The following is a 19,627-nucleotide window of genomic DNA, read 5'->3' on the forward strand; positions in this document are numbered from 1 at the left end:
AATATTTTTGGACCATGGTTGACTGTGGATAACTGAAATTGTGGAAAGCAAAACCATGGGTAAGATAGGACCACTACCTTGCATGTTAATACAAGAAGCATCCTCTCTGGATGAGGTGCTAAACAAACAAGTTGATAAAATAACTATTTAACCTATCTGTTATCAACCACCTCAGTGCTGGCACCAAATAGGCATGGTAAGCAGAGACAGCTGTTATGTACAGATCTGGCAACAGGGCTTCTATTCTCTATGACTTAGGTTAGCTATGGCTGCCAAGTGTTCAATCCATCATAAATAGAAATAAATCCTGCCTCTGATGAAACGTCATACCTCAAGGAGAACAACCAGACCCTTGGTTCTAACATTGGGCCCCAACCCCTTGGAAGAAGCAGCAATTCTGATTGACCAGGATCAACACACATTCCAGATATAGGTTTGCATTTACTGTGAACTTGTCTGTGATCATTATCTGAAAAATTACACAATATTTGATCCACTGACGCACAATAATGTGACTCCAAATAGATCAAAGAGCTCATTGTATTGCAAAGAAAATGCAGCTGTGGACATGTGAAATCAACAACCAAAATATGGGGGCTGTCCCCAGTTCATAGGAAAAATTGGGAATCAAGGACTGGAACTGGAAATTAGCTCATTTATTATTTCTCCTAGGGACCCACTGAGGAATTTGTGTTTCTTCACCCACAAATTTTAGTCTGTAATTATATATATATATATATATATATATATATATATATATATATATATATATTCACTGCAGCCACACAATGGGGACTGCAGAGAGTAAGTCTGGCTCCCAGATGATGTGTTTGGGGTATCTCCTGGTCTTTCCAGGATCAACTTTAACTCTCAGTGGACATATGGAAAGGGGAGTTTACCAACAGGACACCCCACCAGGTGAGGCCTGGAGACTGGCAGAGGTGTTGTTCATAGGAAAGGATCTGGACCATATGGTAGAGGAAGGGGCTAGGGAGCTCTGATTATAACCTTGAGTTCAGCTGCTGTGATAGAACTCACATCATAGCTGTCTCCACTCACCTTCTCCATTAAGTTTCCCAGAAAATGCACTGATCAGAATGCTGAGGGAATGATTTCTAGCAGACATGAATTTGCTATACGAAGCAAGTGGATCTGAGTGGCACAAAGGGTGGACTGTAAAGCTCCACCCAGAGACCACATCAGGACAAGCCCCCTCCTCCAGTTGCTGGGAATATTGACTGCCAATGGCTCAGATATGAGTACGTCTTTGGGTATTTCTCTGGTCATAGGAAACTTCCTCTCGTAGGGCCACTGACTGGCAGCTAAAGACTGACAACCACAGAAACACAAAGTACTGGTGTCTTTGCCTCAGTTTGGGGCAAGATGAAAGGTCCTCTGTGAAGTCCTTGGTTATAAGCTCCTTGTGGGTTAAGTTCTTTTGCTCAGTTCTATCTCCTTCCCTTCAGTGCATGGATAGCTCTCAAGTTTTCTTCTCCAAGAACCTCCTGCCAGTGACTCTGTCTCAGAGTGGAAGATAATTTCTCTGCCAGAGAAACATTTCTGTGACTTACGATCTGTGACTTACTATTCTAATCAGCATCGTGTTCCTAGATTTTTATCCCCTTTGAAAAAGTATGTTTCAGTAAATGCATAAAAAAATTTGAATATTGAATTCAACAGATTTTACATTTGGTAAGTTTTATATTCACTTAATTTTATATGTTTTAAATCTTGCATTTAGAAATTTAAAACTTTACTGAAGTGTGCTTCTTTAAATATGTACATAAAACACACACACAAAATAAAAAAAAACTGATTAGTAACAAGGTACTTGCTATCTTTTTTACATGTTGGGAATCCAGTTGACAAAAATAACACACTGTTTAAAACTCAACAGTATATTTGTGGCATTCAATTCTCAAAGTATTTTTGCTAATGGCAAGCATATTTTTTGAAAAAAATTAATATATACAGGAAAATCATTTCTGAAAATAGCATTTAAATGTAACTTTGAAGATACCAAATTATTTATAGAAATGTGAACACTAGTTTTTTAACAGGGTAATTATTTATTTACTTTTGACTTGTGAAAATAAAAACATTCTTAACATCCTCTATCAATAGTACGTTTATAACAAAATAGGTCAAGTTTTCATTACTTCTCTTTTCTATCTTGATCATAATTTCTGAGTTTCTAGTTCAGTTCTCCGAGGTGCGTGATCTATGACTCCTTTGGAAACATGGCTTAAAGGTTAGGTTTGTTTGCTCAGGGCAAAGGGTTAGTCACAGAAGACATCATGGAGGGTGAGTTTCCAGAAACATCCTGCAGCACTCAGCTATTTGTAGATGTTTGAATGTGTGTGTGTGCATTTGTATCGATACAGAGACTCAAAAACTACTCAGAACGAATTTAATTAGCTCTTTAATTTCTAGATTTCCTCAGAGCTATCAACACAAATTACTTTTTGTAATAGGTGACTAAATAAAACAACTCAGGATTAAATTGGAAAGAAAAAATTAATATGTTATGTATTTTATTGCACTAAATTATGAGGTTTCGTTTCCTTCTATGTTAGGTCTTTATTTAGAAATTTTAAAAGAAAATACAGATTAATAATTACTAATACTTCTCTTGACATAATTGGAAGGATTTACATTTTATTTCTTATAGCAAGGACAGTTCTCTGTAAGCAGAGAGAGAAATTCAGATTATTTCCATTATTGTTTGTTTAGAAAATGCTGCCGTTATTATTAGTAATAAAGATGGTGATAAAAATAATTCTATTGGCTAATATTGATTGAACACTTACTATGAGACAAATAGTATGGTAATAGCTTTATCTGTATTTTCCCTTTTAATTTTCACCATTAACCTTTGAAATAGGCATTATCTTGCAGGGATTATTTTTAGAGAGGTTAAGTACTTTATTCAGGTATATATGGCTACTTTATGATGGCATTGATACTCAAACCAGTTCCATCTGATTTAGAAGATCCATCCTTTAAAAACTATGTTATATATTTTTCTTTTGATACTATATTTATATCTAATATATATGTATACATTACGTATACTGTTGAGTAAAGCTCATTCCGTATGTTATGTGCATTTTTAATTCAAACAATTTCAATTCCAATCAGGTGAACTAAGTCTCCCAGAGCAGTACCATGAGTTGTTCATTGTTATACAGACAGAAGGGCAGAGGAGATGCCTCAGACATTGACTCCTTGACTTGAGTTCTGTCTGAATCAGACTTACCTTGGAGCCGAATGATGTGAGAGCTAAGCACGTATTTGTAATGTGCTACGTTTCAAAATTAAACTCGATCCCACTATAAAATCTTAGTATTATGGTGCACTCCACACCCCTCAATAGTTTGTCAACCTTGGCTTAGGTTCTCATATACACTAGGGACCCATTTTTCTCCCTCTCCTGTTTTCAACATATGTGGTATTTGGGTTTCATTTACCTTTCTGGACTTCTTACTACTGTTTACCTAGAGCTCATAATCCAGATTATGGTTCTAGGGAAGAAGCAGTGAATACAAAGCTATGTCTCTTCCTTTGATTTAATGCCTGAGCCACTTACTGATGGCATTAAGAGAAACATGATGTGATTCGTTCCATTGGGATGTGTTTTAATGGTGAACATAAAATCACAGGCCAACTATAAGTTTCAGAGTGATTTACTTTGTCTAGTTAGTGACCTCCCAGTTTTGTAGTATGAAGAACGCTTCCTTAAAAGTGATATACACCTTCTTAGGTATTTATGGTTTAGATGTTAGGTATCCCCCAAAAGCTCATGTGTGAGACAACTCCGGGAAGCTTAGAGGTGAAATGATTGGCTTATGAGAGCCTTAACCTAATTAGTGCATAAATCCACTGATAGGTATTAACTGGTCAGTAATTGTAGGCAGGTAAACTTTGGCTTGAGGAGGTGGGTCCCCAGGGGCATGCCTCTGGGGTATATATTTTATCTGTGGTGAGAGAAAAGTCTCTGCTTTCTGGTGTGTTTGTCCCGAGCTGAATCTGCTACACCCTTCTGCCAAGATGTCCTGCCTCACTTTGGGCACAGAACGAGGGAGCCGGCCACCTCTGGACTGAGACCTCCGAAACCATGAGCAATAACTAAACTTTCCCTCCTCTAAAATTGCTCTTGTCAGGTCCTTTGGTCACGGCAACAAAAAAAACTTGACTAAAACACTAGGACTCTGACTTTCTTGTTCGATTCAAAAGACAAACAGTACAATTCCCTATTTTTGGAAGCATCTGAGGTCTAGAGACTAGATAATTTACAAAATATCTCAAAATTGGTAAAGAGAAGAATGAAAATTCAAACTGGAATCTGGATGGTTGGTCCACATGTAGCTCTGTCTTCCTTTGTCCCGTAGCTTCTCCATCATGGATTGGTCCTGGTGACATTCTTACAGGTAAGATGTTAAGTTTCATCTGCTTTTCTTTCATTGTAGTGATTATACACTATCTCCCAGCTCATCTGCATAATTGTTTTCAAAGCTAACTGCTTTTATAGTATTGTTCCAGTTATTAATAAAACGTCCATTACGCATAACGTATTTAGCTGGTTTCACTTATGAAGTGCTTTGTAAACACTGTAACTAATTAGGCCAGGCAAATGCCAGTAAGGTAAATGTTCTCCTTCCTACTAACAGACTAGCTGCAAAGCTAAGTGACTTCCTAAAGCCAGAAGGTAAGTGGCGGTAATAATTATGACTAATTTCATGCATTTCTGCTTCCTACTCTATTGTCATTGCTTATTCAGGGACAATGGTTGTCCTTAGTTCCCATATATCTTAATTATCTCAAAGCCTTGGCCCTATATTTATTCATCCCTGTATGTATGAAAATTCCTCTTGGAAAAATATGTGCATTCTAATATTGTTCCTGGTATTTATCATCACAGAGTGTTAGAATGTTATTCACAGATGGCAAAATTAATGTTCTAAAGCAGAACCACACAGCATATTAAACAAAAGGTCTAGTGTCTGCAAAATGGCAAGCAGACTTTGGTCACCTTTGCTTCAAGTGGTAACTTTGCTTTTGAAGTTTGGTTTCCATTTTCTTTTTTATATCTGTCCCTCTCTTCCTCCAAAGCTTTCCACTACCATTCAGAGACTGTCATTGGCAATAACAGCCTAAAGAGTTGGAAAGTCTCTTTGGACTCTTTCAATATACTTTAATCGCTGTTTTCTCATTAGAACATTCATACTTTTGTGCCTCAGTGGGAAAGATCAATTATTTCAATGTCAGTAGTGGTAATATTACCCCTAAGATTTAGCAAATTTCAAAGATCTTTTAACTTAATTAGAGGCATTTGTTGTAAATTGAACTAAACCTGTTAAAAGTGCAATGGCTTGTATTAAATGTATGATGCCCAAATTGGCCAAGGAGACACAATTTTAATGGGAAATGCCCAGTTTGAAAATACCAACATCAAGATAAACTTGTGAATTTTTTTTCTTTACATCAGATTTTCTAAAAGTTGAAAGAATGGATAACAATTTAATCCAGGATATTTGGGCAAATGTATAAGTATACATACCTTTGTAAAATAGATACATGTATCACACACATATTAATACTTGACACAATAAAGACAATGCAATAGTAGATATGAACATTTTAATAACTTTGTTAAAAAATAAGACCAATGCCATTTTAATTAACATTAATATAAATCTAATAATCAGCACAAAATATGGTATTATAATAGTTTTTGATCAATACCTTTCCTTTCCAAATAAGTGGCTCCTTTTCTTGACATAGTTTATCTCATTTTCTTTTAAACATGGTATCCCAGTGAATTTGCCCAAAGAGTTCCTAACCTATCAATTTTTTTAATGATACACTGCTATGGATTTACATTTCCTCAGATTCTGTTTAGAAAATTCTTATGGTAGTTTTTCAATTTCTCAGACACTGAGCAAAGAAGGTAGTGTGGGCTATTGTGGATATTGAAATGGATATATTAATGGCTAGGCCACGTTCAAGGATAGGCCACCATAGTTTTGACAGAAACAACGTAGAAAACCATTTTATTTTAAAAATGCATTCATGAACACATATGAATTTTAAGTACCTATGATGCACAAGGCCAGGAATACAGCAGTGAAGAAGAGAGACATGTTTCCTGCCTTCAGAGCCAACCGTTGCTGACTCATTGACATCAGTGTGCATTCCAACAAGTTCCAGTGTAACTTCTGAGTGTGTGTGTGTGTGTGTGTGTGTGTGTATGTGTGTGTGTTAGTCAACTTTCCATCATTACACCTAATACCTAATCAAATTAAGAGGAGAAAAGGTTTTTGTTTTTTGTCTCTCAGATTTGGAGGTTCCCATCCACGATCACTTGGCCCATTGCTTTGGGCCTGTGGATGGGCAGCACATCATGGCGGCAGTACCTGGCAGAGTGAAACCACTCATGTCATGGTGAGCCAGGGAGCAACGGAGAGGGAAAAAAAAAAGGGATCAGGGTCTCCAAATCCCTTCAAGGCCACACCCCCAATGCCCTGAAGAACTCCCACAAGGCTTCACCTCATCTCCATAGTGTGAAGCTTTATCACACAGGTCGTTGGGGTGTGAGTTGCGAACATCCTCTTGTCACCCATACCAACGCCCTACAGTCCCAGCAGCATGAAGTGTGGACATGAACAGGATTGGGCATCAGTAAAACCAGGTGGAAGTCTAGACTCTGATCTTGGATCTGACTCTGAACAGCTCTATGATCTAAGGCAATAAGCTGATGTTTCTTATGTCTTGATTCCCTCATCTGTAAAGTAAGTGGAGCAATGTATGTCTTCCGCAGTGACCTGTAAATTAGATATAATATATGAAAAGCTCCCAAGGTGTAGTATATTTGATGTATAATAACTACTGTAACGACAATATTATTGTCTATGCTTCCAAACTCTCACTCACTTAAAAACTCAGATCCATAAAGTCTTTTGAGGGAAAGTAAAAGAAGGAAGATTTTTGTAGAATTAAGCAGGCTACAATTTGCCAGCATATGAATTACTTCAACAGGTGCTTTACTTTATGTTGCTCAGTGTCAATACAGTAAACCTTACCCATAAATAAAATTTAGGTCCAACCTAGTCACCAACATTTTTATAATGTCTAATTTTCAGATCATTTCCACATCCCCTTGAATGCTTCATATTATCATGTTCCTGACTTTAAATTTGTATTTCTAGCTCTGCTGTCAGGTGAAATCCGCTTCCATAGTATACTTGACTATTGGGCCCATTTTCTTGCATCTACCACAAGCATTTCCATAAACTGATCTCTATAAACTCTTTTCTCTCTGTTTTCCCTCTCTCACCCAATGCTTTTCTGTGATGGCTCTCTGAACCCCCACCTTTGAATGAGCTCTCTCTGAGCCAGACACTTTGAAACTGGTTTTGAATCACTCTTTTCTTTCAGCCCCCATATTGAAACAGTTTTCAAATCCTGTTAATTTTAATCAAACATCTCCCCAATCCACCCATTTAGCTACTCCACCACTAGTCTAATTAATTCTCTTTTCCTCAAAAGGGCTGCTGGTGGCACACAGAGGTGTTATGAGTTGAATTGCACCCCCATAAAGATATATTGAAGTCCTAACCCCTATTACCTCCGAAGGTGACCTTATTTGGAAATAGGGCCACTGTAGATGTAAGTTAAGATGAGGTCATACCGCAGTAGTGTGGGTCCCTGATCCGACATGGCTGGCATCCTATGCATGAAGATACAGGCATATAGACAAAGGGTGGCTATGTAAAAATGGAGGCAGAGACTGCAGCTGGGCTGCTACAACCCAAGGAATGGCTGGAGCTACAGAAGCTGGAAGAGGCAAGACAGGATTCTATGCTGCAAGCTTTGGAGGGAGCACATCCTGCCAGCACCTTAATTTCAGTCCAATATGTAAAATGGTGTGGCATTTGCATAGAACCTCCATAGGTCTTCCAGCTTGCTATAAGTCATGTCTAGAGGAGTTATGATTCCTAAGACAAAGTAGATGCTATGTAAATAGTTCTTTACTGTATTGTTTAGGGAATAATAAGGGGAAAAAAGTGTGTACATATTCGGTGCAATTTTTTTTTCTTTCCATATTTTCTATCTATGTTTGGTTGAATCTGCCAAGGCAGAACTTGTGGATGTGGAGGGCTGACTGTACATTTCTGGTTTTTGAAGCCACTCAGTCTGTGTTTACAGAAGCCCTAGAACCTAACACAAGGGTAAAGCTAGACCTTCCTTGTTTAGACTCCTATGACATTTCAGGAAGCTTAATGCCTTTGCCACCCTTCATATTATTGTGATAGCAAAGACTACCTCCTGCCCATGTTTGTGGAAGATGCAGAGTTCTGCTTCTGGTTGAGCAGTACTGGTAAGTCATTATGTAGGTTTTCCTCCCCAATCTTTATGCATCCTGCAACTGGAGTGATGTTTCCAAAATACAAATGTGATATCCTTCCCTGCCCCACCAATCGTCTGAGGGCTGTCGATGGTGTCTGGATAAAGTCTAAACTCCTGAATATGTCATATACCGACATGGCTTCCTCCCACGTCCTTCCCTACTACAGCTCCAGAATCACACCGGGTTGCCATCTTGGACTTTCTCCACCCAATTCAACTTATTTTTAGTCTGAGAATCTAGACTTCATTCCCCTGAAAACTGAAGATACAATGGGATGCCCCTCACCAGCTCTCCTGCCCCTCACCTCACTCTCATTTGTCTCGTTCCTCGTCACCTCAGAGAGCTCAGAGGTAGAGGCTCCTCTGGCCCAGTTAGATATAGGAACCTTCCTTTGTTTTCTGATTTCACTTTGTACATTGTCGAAGCACTTCCCATGCTGGGTTGATCTCTGTATTTTATTCATCTTTTCACTTGTGTGTCTCTCCCAATAGACTAAAAAATTCTGTGGGTCTGACAGTGCTAGAGTGCTATTTTTATTGATGGGAAGCTATCTGTATGAGTATTCTGTTGCTATTGGAACAAATTATACAAACCTGTGACCTCAAGGCAACATGGATTTATTGTTTTACAGTTCTAGAGGTCAGAATTCTGAAATGTGCCTCATGGAGCTGAAATCGAGGTGTCAGCAGAGACAACGTGTTCTTTTGGAGGCACCAGGGAGGAGGTTTCCTTACCCTTTCTAGTTTCTAGAGGCTGTCCTCAATTCCTTGGCTCACCTGCATCTTCAAAGCCTACAGACTCAGGCCAACTCTTTCTCACACTGCCCTTTTTCTGGCTCTCTCTCTCTTTCTCTCTGTCTTTTCTGCTACCCTCTTCCATCTTTTGAGGACCTTTGTGATTACATTGGGCTCACCCAAATAATCCAGAATAATCTCTTTACTTTAAGCTCAGCGGTATAGCAACTTAATTCCTTCTGCAACTTAATTCCCCACTGCCCTGTAATTGCACATAATCACAGGTTGCAGGGATTAAGGCAGGTGATGTTGGCAGGGGGTGTTATTCTGCCAATTGCACGATCTTGGGGCATGAGGTATTTCATTCAGTGGCGACCTGTTGAGTGAGTGAACTGTATCCAATTCCACCAGCGCCTACAAAGGAAGAGACACTTCCTTCTTTCGGGTTTCAGGCAAAGGTGCTCACAATATCCTAATATTTCTTGATCCTGGTGTTTTCTGCTGAATTCAGAAGGTGAAGATGAAGAGTCCTAATGGAAAGGCAAGAGAATATGGTGGGAAATTTCTTTGTTAGCAGTTGTGTTAACATGGGCAAATCACTTAACTGGGTTTGGGCTTTAGTTTAGCTTCTGCAAAAATCTAAGGGAACATGAGGAGTTCTCCTCCAATAGAACCATGTGCGACCCACACCTGCTTCTTCGACAGCTTAAATTTCGTGACTTTCTAAAATGCTGAATAATACGTCTCAGAAGGCCTCAGAATCTTTGAGGACATCCATGCTCAAAAACCTGCTGATGAATGGACTATCGTGAATAATAAAAAAAATAAAAAACCCCAATAACATAGCTATTTATTGATAATTATAATTAAAAGATATTAATTTTTTAAAAATGCTACATCTGGCACATATTTGGTTATGCCAGAGGAAGGAAATGTGGAAATTTTAGTGCCATCTATTGGTAATGATTTTTAAATAAGAATTATCATGCACAGTAGATGAGTAAAAAAAAATCTTCATTATATACAAATTCCTTAAGGATCTCTGTTCATTATAGAAGAGAATTTAAGAATGCATTCTGTGTTTTTTTTTTCCAAAGCAATTTTGTTTCTTTATGTTATATTATTACACTGACGGATCATAGAAATCTTGTTTGATTCCAGGTCTCCATAAGGAAGGTGCATGCAAGGGGGATCTATGTGTGTCATATGAAATGCGGCTGAAGTTCAGAGAAATAGGTTTCATTTAATAGCTGAATACTGGATGACCTCCCCATTCTTCTCCCCCTCTGGCAGCTCACCCCGTGAGCTCTAGAGGAGCTGTCTGCATGCGCCGAGGAGTAACTGCTGGCCTCAATGTGATTTTGCAGTGATCTGTGTGCTCCATGGCTTCCTTCATAACCAACAAATCAATTCCCACTCTACGTATTACACACCCCAGTGGCAGAGGCCATTTATTATCCTTTTGATGGTCATACTCTTTGGTACATAACCAAGAAAGATTACAGAGAAAGGAATGAACAGTGGAAATGTGGATGGGGAGATCTCACAGTGGCCCTGCCTCTCGTAATATGCCTTGCATGTTTACAAGAATAAAAAAAAAAAAAAGGATGCTCTTTCAAGACAGTTTTGAAACATGGAAGCAGAGTTGTTTTGAATGAAATATATTTCAAGAACAATATGTGGAAAGATGGCTGTGGATGTAATTTTACATAAGCCCACAATGAAATTTCAGGTGCAAATGTAAAAATGATCCCTTGTTGTTGTATCGGTTTTCTTTATAAGAATACACCTGATTCCCTTTGTTCAATTAAATTTTTAATATTGCAGTATGTAGATTTTAAATTCCTAATGATGGGTTCAAGATTTTTCCTAATTCTTTGAATTGGCATGATGTGGTTACCATTGTGACATGAATAAAAACAAATATTGTAATGTGTTGACTAGCAATGAGATAATTGAACATTATGAAACAGGTATAAATTGTACCCTACCGAAATTTTGGTGTTATTTGTTCTAAATCAAAAGTCTGATAAACATATATGCATTTCAGCCGGGCATAGCAGTGCTTGCCTGTATTCCCAGTGGCTCAGGAGGCTGAGGCAGGAGGATCGCAAGTTGAAAGCCAGCCTCAGCAATTTAGCAAGGCCCTAAAACAACTTCAAGAGAGGCTGTCTCTAAATAAAAAAAATAAAAAGGGCTGGAGATGTGGCTCAGTGGTAAAGTACCCCTGGGTTCAATCCCTAATACCAAAAGGCCCCCAAACCAAAAAACAAAACAAAAAAATATGCATTTCAGAGTGTGGGTGGAGAACAGTTTTATTAGTGAAACGAATGGTGAAAGCATGATTTTATAGTGGTTTCTGTGCATGAGCACTTCAACTGATTAGTCATTTATGTCAAAGGATACAGAACAGTGGAATTTTCCAAAGGTCAAAGAAGCTACTGTCTTTTCTGTTTTACATCACTTGAGATTTTCCAGTTTTTTGCAAACAACACACTGCCGAGTCTGTATTTAATTTCCTTTTCCCTTTGAAGAGGCAAAACAGTGACAGAATAATTAACTGGAAGGGAGATCATGTTCAGGATATTTTGCTTTAGCTGTGTAGAAGGTTCTGGGTTTCATTTCACATGATGGCGAATGCAGCAAGGCATTCTGGGATCCTTCTCTCAGAGCCGTGGTCCCCTGGCTCTGTCTCTGTGTGTAAAGCGAAGCCTCTTGGAGGTCTGCTTCCTGGGTAACTGTCCCTCATTTGTGTAACTGAAAAGCATGCTCAGTGTAACACTGGTTTTCAGAGTGGTGATGCTTCACATCTTCATGAACAGCAAAAAGCAATTGTCAACATCATGTCATGTCCCTCCTGTGCAGACCAAAAGGCTGTCATCACGCTGTCTGCTTGCTGATGTTGCTGTTGTTAGACTCCCATTTCCTCACGTATCTTCTCTTCCTGTGGAAGGATTGTCATCATATTTGATCATCATTAGGAAGCGATGAGCTTTCTTGTGTCAAATCTTTTGAATATGTCTGCGAGTTATGTCTCTGTTCTGCAGCTAGCACGGCCCCTGACTTGGTCCCTACGTCACTGGACTACTGACTCCAGTCCTAGTTTCTCCTTTGGTGACATGTTTATTATTAGAGCACTTTTTGGTTGAGGAAATAACTGAGTCATCCTAGAAAAATCTTTCTAAAATAGTATTAGATACACTCACACAGAAATTTAGAGCCTCGTTCTTATAAAGAACAATTCCAGATTTAATTAAATGCATGACATATACTAATGATTTTCACTGCTTTAATTAAATAGTGAATATTTGCATGTACATGTTTATATCTCTTTTTTAAAAAAAAAATAAAAGGAATCACTTCATTTTTATCCAGGTTTCCTATATTTATTGGGTTTGATGGAAGCCCAGACTATTTCAGAGTCACATTGGAAAATACAGGAAGAAGAAACAGGGAGACTTGGCAGATGGGTTTCCACCTGTGGACCTTATCATCAAGCTGACCCTGATAGGAAGGTGCTGTTCCCGCCTTCTTTGCCATATGAGGAAACAAGGCATAGAGAATTACACCCAAACTGGCAGGTTCCAGAGTTTTTAGTCCCCATGCCACACTAACACTGTTACCTATACACACTCTTGAGGGCACAATTCCTGACTGACAGTCATTTTCAGATGGCCTCTCCATCTTCCTTCTCAAAAAACAAAAAACAAAAAAACTATGATTTTGAAAACTTTGAACACAAGCTTGCTCTTAATCCTCAACCTGAAAGTTAGATCAGAATACTTTGTACTGATTCTTTTATATTTACTTAGTTTCAACAGAAAATGCCCATAGTGTGTCAAGGAATAAAATGTTTCTTAAGTTTTGAATTCTTATTTAAGCATTTTGGGGAGTACATTAATAACTCACTTCAATTTTGAATGTGAAATATTGAATCTTTAATAAGTCACATAAAAATAAATTTTATTATAATGAAGAATGATCACAATGGGTAGGTGAGATAAGTGGGGGGTATATTCTAGACTTTAACAATTTACGAAAAATTAAAGAAGTCCGATGTTTATAATAATTTGTTTCCATGTTTCATTTTAAAACATTTTAATTGTGGTAAGATACACACAGCATAAAATTTACAATGTTAGTCATTTTTAAGGGTATAGATAAGTTTCTTCACATGGCTATGGAACTAATCTGGAGAACTTATTCATCTTGTTACACTGAAACTCCATACCCATTAAGCAGCACATCCCTGTTTCCCTTCCTCTCAGACCCAGGCAACCCCATTCAACTTGCTGTTACTATGATTTTTAACTACTATAGGTATCTCATTGAAGCAGAGCCATTGGTGTCTGTGCTTTTGTGGCTGGATGATCCCACTGGCTCAGCGTCTGCAAGGCTCCCTCTTGTAGTACACGGGCCAGAATGTCCTTCTTTTTTTTAAAGCTGAATAATACTCTATTGTGTGAATATCATGGTTTGTTTTTTCATTCATTAACCAATGGACGCTTGTTTTTCCACATCTTGGCTATTGTGAACCATGTAGCTATGAGCAGGGATGAACAAATATCATTTCTATACCTTCAGTTCTTTTAGATGTATTTTCACAAGTTGGATAGCTGGTTCACACATGGTAACTATATTTTTAATTTGGGTGGTATGTGCCATAATGTTTTCCATAGTGGTTGTGCCATTTTACATTTTCAGTAATGCACAAAGATTCCAGCTTTTCCACATCCTTACTAATGCTTATTATTTTGTTTATTTTTTTTCTAAACGGCCATCTTAATGGGTGTGAAATCCTATTTCACTGCAGTTTTGATTTACACTTCCCTAATTCATGTTTCTTTAGTCATCTATTACAGCAAAAAGAAACAAATTTTTTTGAGTTCCAAGTATTTGAAAATAATTGTATTTAATTTTATTGCCACAGTGTCTTCCTTGTTACAGTTCGAATATTTCACTTTGGGTTTTTCTGTAAGCGCAGGATTGACCTGTTTCTTCTTGGTTTTGTAGCTGTTCTTCAGTGGCTGCAGGTCGGGGATCTGGAGAATTCTTCCAGCATCTCCATTTTGCACTGGTGTTGGTGTTTTCAGAACTTCAATTAGCTCAGTGGCAGAGCCAGGGCTTCTGGTACATCATCCTGCTGATGGCTTCTCTCTGGTTCCTGAGGCTCTACCTGCATTACCTTGGCCAGTGGCTTTTCCTATGGGCCATTTCAACTCCAGTTACAAAGTGAGTGCTTTCCCATGAACGTCAAAGGAATGTATTTTCATCTTTTTTTTTTTTATTGTTGGTCGTTCAAAACATTACATAGTTCTTGACATATCATATTTCACAGTTTGATTCAAGTGGGTTATGAACTCCCATTTTTACCCCGTATACAGATTGCTGTATCACATCAGTTACACTTATAAGGGGAGTAACCAAGGACAGGGTAGGGAGGAAGAGCTTGAGAAGAAGATTAACATTAATCAGGGATGAGAGATGGGAGGGAAAGGGAGTGAGAAGGGAAATCGCATGGAAATGGAAGGTGATCCTCAGGGTTTTACAAAATTACATATAAGAGGAAATGAGGGGAAAGGGAAAAAAACGAAAGAGAGAAATTAATGGGTAGAGAGAGAAGATGGGAGGGGAGTGGTGGGGAGGGGAGGGGGGGTAGTAGAGGATAGGATAGACAGCAGAATACATCAGACACTAGAATGTATTTTCATCTTGATAGGACAAATGAGAGCACAAAGTACTTCTCCCATCCATTTACCAGAAGACCTAAAATGCAGGTATGATTTGAAAAGGCAAAACTGTCTGTATTGGAGAGCAAGAACTTTTATTACAGTTATAGTTTCATCTTATGGTTGGTTGTGTGCATACAAATACGTAACAGGTACATCAATATTTATTTAAAATTTAGCAGATTCAAATATGTTCTAATATCGGAGCAGGACCCAAAGAGGAATTGAACAACAATCTTTTATTCTATTTTGATTTTATCAGAGTGACTTAGGCTGAAGGTATTTTAGAAGTAGCATAAGTCTGATTTATTATCTATGTTCCGAGCAGCAAAGATTGCCTCTTCTACGAAAATGATTGAATCCAAACAATTACCAAACCCGAGCTCAGGCAGCTTTCTGGGCCATTATCCTATAGAAAAAGATGACGCTTTAAAGGTTATCTCTCCATAAACATGATTCCATAGACATTGTAGATAGACAAACAGATAGATAACAGTACAAGTAAAATTCATTTTTCTCAAATGTAGATGGTGCAGATAAAAATAAAGATGTGTGTATATTTTCAATTAAGAAGTCTGAAAAGAACTTTAAGACTTTTGAAGAGGAATATCTGTGTACATTTGTGTGCACATCAAGTTTTTGATAGTTTTACAGAATTAAATCACAAATATGTATGGTATAGATTATGCAAATTTCTACATACTGAATAACTGAATATTTAAGCAGGAATTATTACATGTGTCGTCCTCCTTCTCTGCCTTTTTTTTTCTTCCTCATCAAGTTCTCTGAAGCCAAAAAGACAAATCTTATATGCTGGGGCTAGTTGCTTTTCAGTGTTTGCTGTTTTATTCTTCATTGGAAAGGAAGGCCTATTTTTATTACAGTTATAGTTTGTTAATAAAATGAGACTGCAAAAAACAACTTGACATACCATTTTAACCAATTTCTTAAGCAACCGAGGACCTAAGATATTATGGTGCCGGCGGTGGCGCATGCCTGTAATCCTGGCAACTTGAGAGGCTGAGGCAAGAGGATCGCGAGTTCAAGGCCAGTCTCAGCAACTTAGCAAGACCTTGTCTCAGAATAAAATAAATAAAAATGAAAAAGGCTGGGGATGTATCTCAGTGGTAAAGAACCACTTGGTAACCACTCCCTACCATCAAAAAACAAAAAGATATTTTAAGATGTATTTCTGGCTATCCTCTTGGTCCATGAGCTTGAATTATATAATAGCCCTTTGTCACATCTTAGTTGTGAGACACAGCAATAACAACACATTGAGCATTTTTTTTCACGCTCTCTGTGTGTCAGTTCTGTGCTAAGCAATGGACACACGTGGTTTGAAATTCATAGCAGTGTGAGAACAAAGCATAAAACTCCCTTTGAAGCAAAAGTCAAAGAATGGATATAAATAAAGACTCGTTAGCAGAGTGCTGATAGGTAGGACACACCAACAGAAATAACCATGAAACAGTGTTACTCAGCCTGAGACTCTGGAGAGAAAACTGCATGAAAGAAGTCTCAGCTTGCACAGAGCGGTGGTGCCAAAGTCTGGGTGGAGACTGGTTGAATTACTGGACTCTGTTTGGACTTAGCTTCTTGGTCCTCAGCTTATGTCAACTTGACTTTGTTTTTTTTTTTTTTTTTTTTTTTTTTTTTTTAGTACCAGGGATTGAACACAGGGGCACTTGACCACTGAGCCACATCCCCAGTCCTGTTTTGTTTTTTTTTATTTAGACACAGGCTCACTGAGTTGCTTAACACCTTGCTTTTACTGAGGCTAGCTTTCAACGGGTGATCCTCTTGCCTCCATCTCCCCAGCCGCTGGGATTACAGGTGTGTGCCACCAAGCCCAGCTGAACTTGACTTCTTAGTACAAAATTTTGGTTGTGAGTGATGGTGGTTGTATTGTATTTGAGAGTCTATCTAGAGGAACCATAAGCCTACACTAAAACTGAAGAATATTTGATTGAACCTCTCATTTCTGTTTGATTATGGTTCATTAGAAAGTCCACTGTATATTTTGCATTTCAAATAGCCTACTAATCAGTACTGTGCACTACAGGGAAGCTCTTAGCTTCTCGATTGCTCTGCTCAGTAGGTTAAATTGACATACTTTCTATGGTTAAATCATTTCTGTATTATTTAACAATAAGCATGAACCAGGTAGAATTCACCTGTTCCTTAGGAAGGTGAAGTGTTTAGGTGGTACTCTAGGGTCAGGAAAAGATAAAGACTTCTTACAATTTGGGGATGCTCTTAAGTATATGTAGAGTGTCTAGTCAACAGGCATTTTCCTTCTTGTTTGTATCATGTGATTGCTTTGTTTTCCTATAGATTCCACTTTTACCCCTACACAGTTGAGCTTTGCTACCCAAGTTCTTTGCTTCGCGTGGAAGAGGAGCTGCCTGTGGTTGTGGTGGGGCCCTTGATGCTGAACGCAATCATATTCCTCTTGGTTCTGATCAGATGGGGCTGTCAGCTGCTGTTTGCCTCCTGCCCTGACGCCTTGTCAAAGCTGATCATCGCCATGGGACTATGGACAGTTCTGGACCCCCTGGCGGTGTTTATAGTGGATACTTTCCTGGGGGTAAGTCAAATAAAATAATCAGGAGATGAGTTCTTGACATAGAATTTAGCTTTAGTGCATAAATCAGTTGACATGGTTTCGATAATGATGAATGTTCAATATTCATCTTAAATTGAAGTTATTATGTCTTTTCTCATCAAAATAAAATGAGTGTCTAACATAGTCAATTTTAGTTTAATTTTAACTCTCTTAAATAAACACTTTTAAAATAAGTAGGCAATCATATAGAAGTTCACACCCAAACTTCAAAATTATTATAAAGAAGTTGTATTATAACAAAGAAGTTATATTTTATAACTTGGATAGTTTTAAAATACTAATTTTTTTTTGTACTGGGGATTGAACTCAGGGGCACTCAACCACTGAACTACATCCCCAGCCCTATTTTGTATTTTATTAGAGACAGAGTCTCACTGAGTTGTTTAGCACCTCGCTTTTTGCTGAGGCTGCCTTGGAACTCACAATCTTCCTGTCTCAGCTTCCCAAGCCTCTGGGATTATAGGCGGGCATCAATGTGACAGGTTAATACTAAAGATTTTTGCAAGCAAACTTTCCAAAAAAGTTTACAAAAGTTTACAATAGTTCCTTTAACTGGATAGATTATTTATCTGACTTATGACATAATAGTCTTGTGTAATAACTATACCAGAGAACTTTAAAGAGAGAACTTTAAAGAGAGTTTTTAAAGCATTTCTAAGTAATGCATTTTTTTAGTATATATATATATATATATATATTTTTTATTGGTTGTTCACAACATTACAAAGCTCTTGACATATCATATTTCATATATTAGATTGAAGTGGGTTATGAACTCCCAATTTTACCCCAAATGCAGATTGCAGAATCACGTCGGTTACACATCCACATTTTTACATACTGCCATATTAGTGACTGTTGTATTCTGCTACCTTTCCAACCCCCACTATCCCCCCTCCCCTTCCCTCACATCTTCTCTCTCTACCCCATCTACTGTAATTCATTTCTCTCCTTGTTAATTTTCCCATTCCCCTCACAACCTCTTATATGTAATTTTGTATAGCAATGAGGGTCTCCCTTCATTTCCATGCAATTTCCCTTTTCTCTCTCTTTCCCTCCCATCTCATGTCTCTGTTTAAAGTTAATTTTTCTTCCCGCTCTTCCTCCCTACTCTGTTCATAGTTGCTCTCATTATATCAAAGAAGACATTTGGTTCTAAGTAATGCATTTTTAAAAATTTTTCAAGAATGCATTTTTAAAACTCACTCTATAGAGCTTTATTTTGACTTTTGTGGTGATTGCAAAGTGAAAAAAGTGCAATTTTACCCTAGAACAAAATTCTAGGATTTGATGGTTATGAATATATGCTAAAGTACACGATGATCTATGTGCTTTATACTTTTTAAGCATCTTCATATAATTTACTTGATTATATATTTGTGACAAAACTGAAGTTTGTAGCACAAGTATTATTCTTATATGGGGAGGAACCAGCCACATAGAAACCAGGATAAAACCAAGACAACTGAATCCTGAGGTTGATGCTTATTTCATTATGTTAAAATTTCTTTTTCAAACCTTGAGTCAATATATAGCTTTGTAAACTCAAATGTATGCTATACCCATTGATAATTACTGAATTTCATCAAAATATTTCATTTATTAATGAAGATCAAGACTGTAATTTGATGCAAAGTTGATATGGGTATTAGTGTCAATTTATTGCCATATCTAAACCTCTAGTTGCTTTGGATTTGCAAGTCCTGTGATTTCCTGGTAAGTGCTACTGTGTTGTAGCAAACTTCCTTCTGCATGTAAGAATTTATTGCAGGTTTTAGTGAAAGAAAATTTCTGGACCTCACCTCAGGGTTTCCGTTTCTGTAGTTCTGCAGGAAGGCCCAAGTTTATATTCTGAAAAATTCCCTGGTGTTATTGTTGGCCTGGGGACCACAGCTTGAGAACTACTGATGTCATAGTTGCATTGGAAAGTTCCAACAAGCAGACTGGAAGGATCCAGAAATACCAGAATAGCTTGCAAGTTACAAACTCAGCATAGACAAAGCTCAGAGGACCTATGTTCCTCCCCTGCCTATTAATCATAACCCCCAACCTGTAATTTACCAAACTTTATTCAAGTTTCATTTAAGTTATCCAAATTTTTATATTAGATTATCAGCAAAATTGA

Source organism: Spermophilus citellus (genome assembly GCF_964194105.1).
Source record: "Spermophilus citellus genome assembly, chromosome: 5".
Taxonomy (NCBI): domain Eukaryota; kingdom Metazoa; phylum Chordata; class Mammalia; order Rodentia; family Sciuridae; genus Spermophilus; species Spermophilus citellus.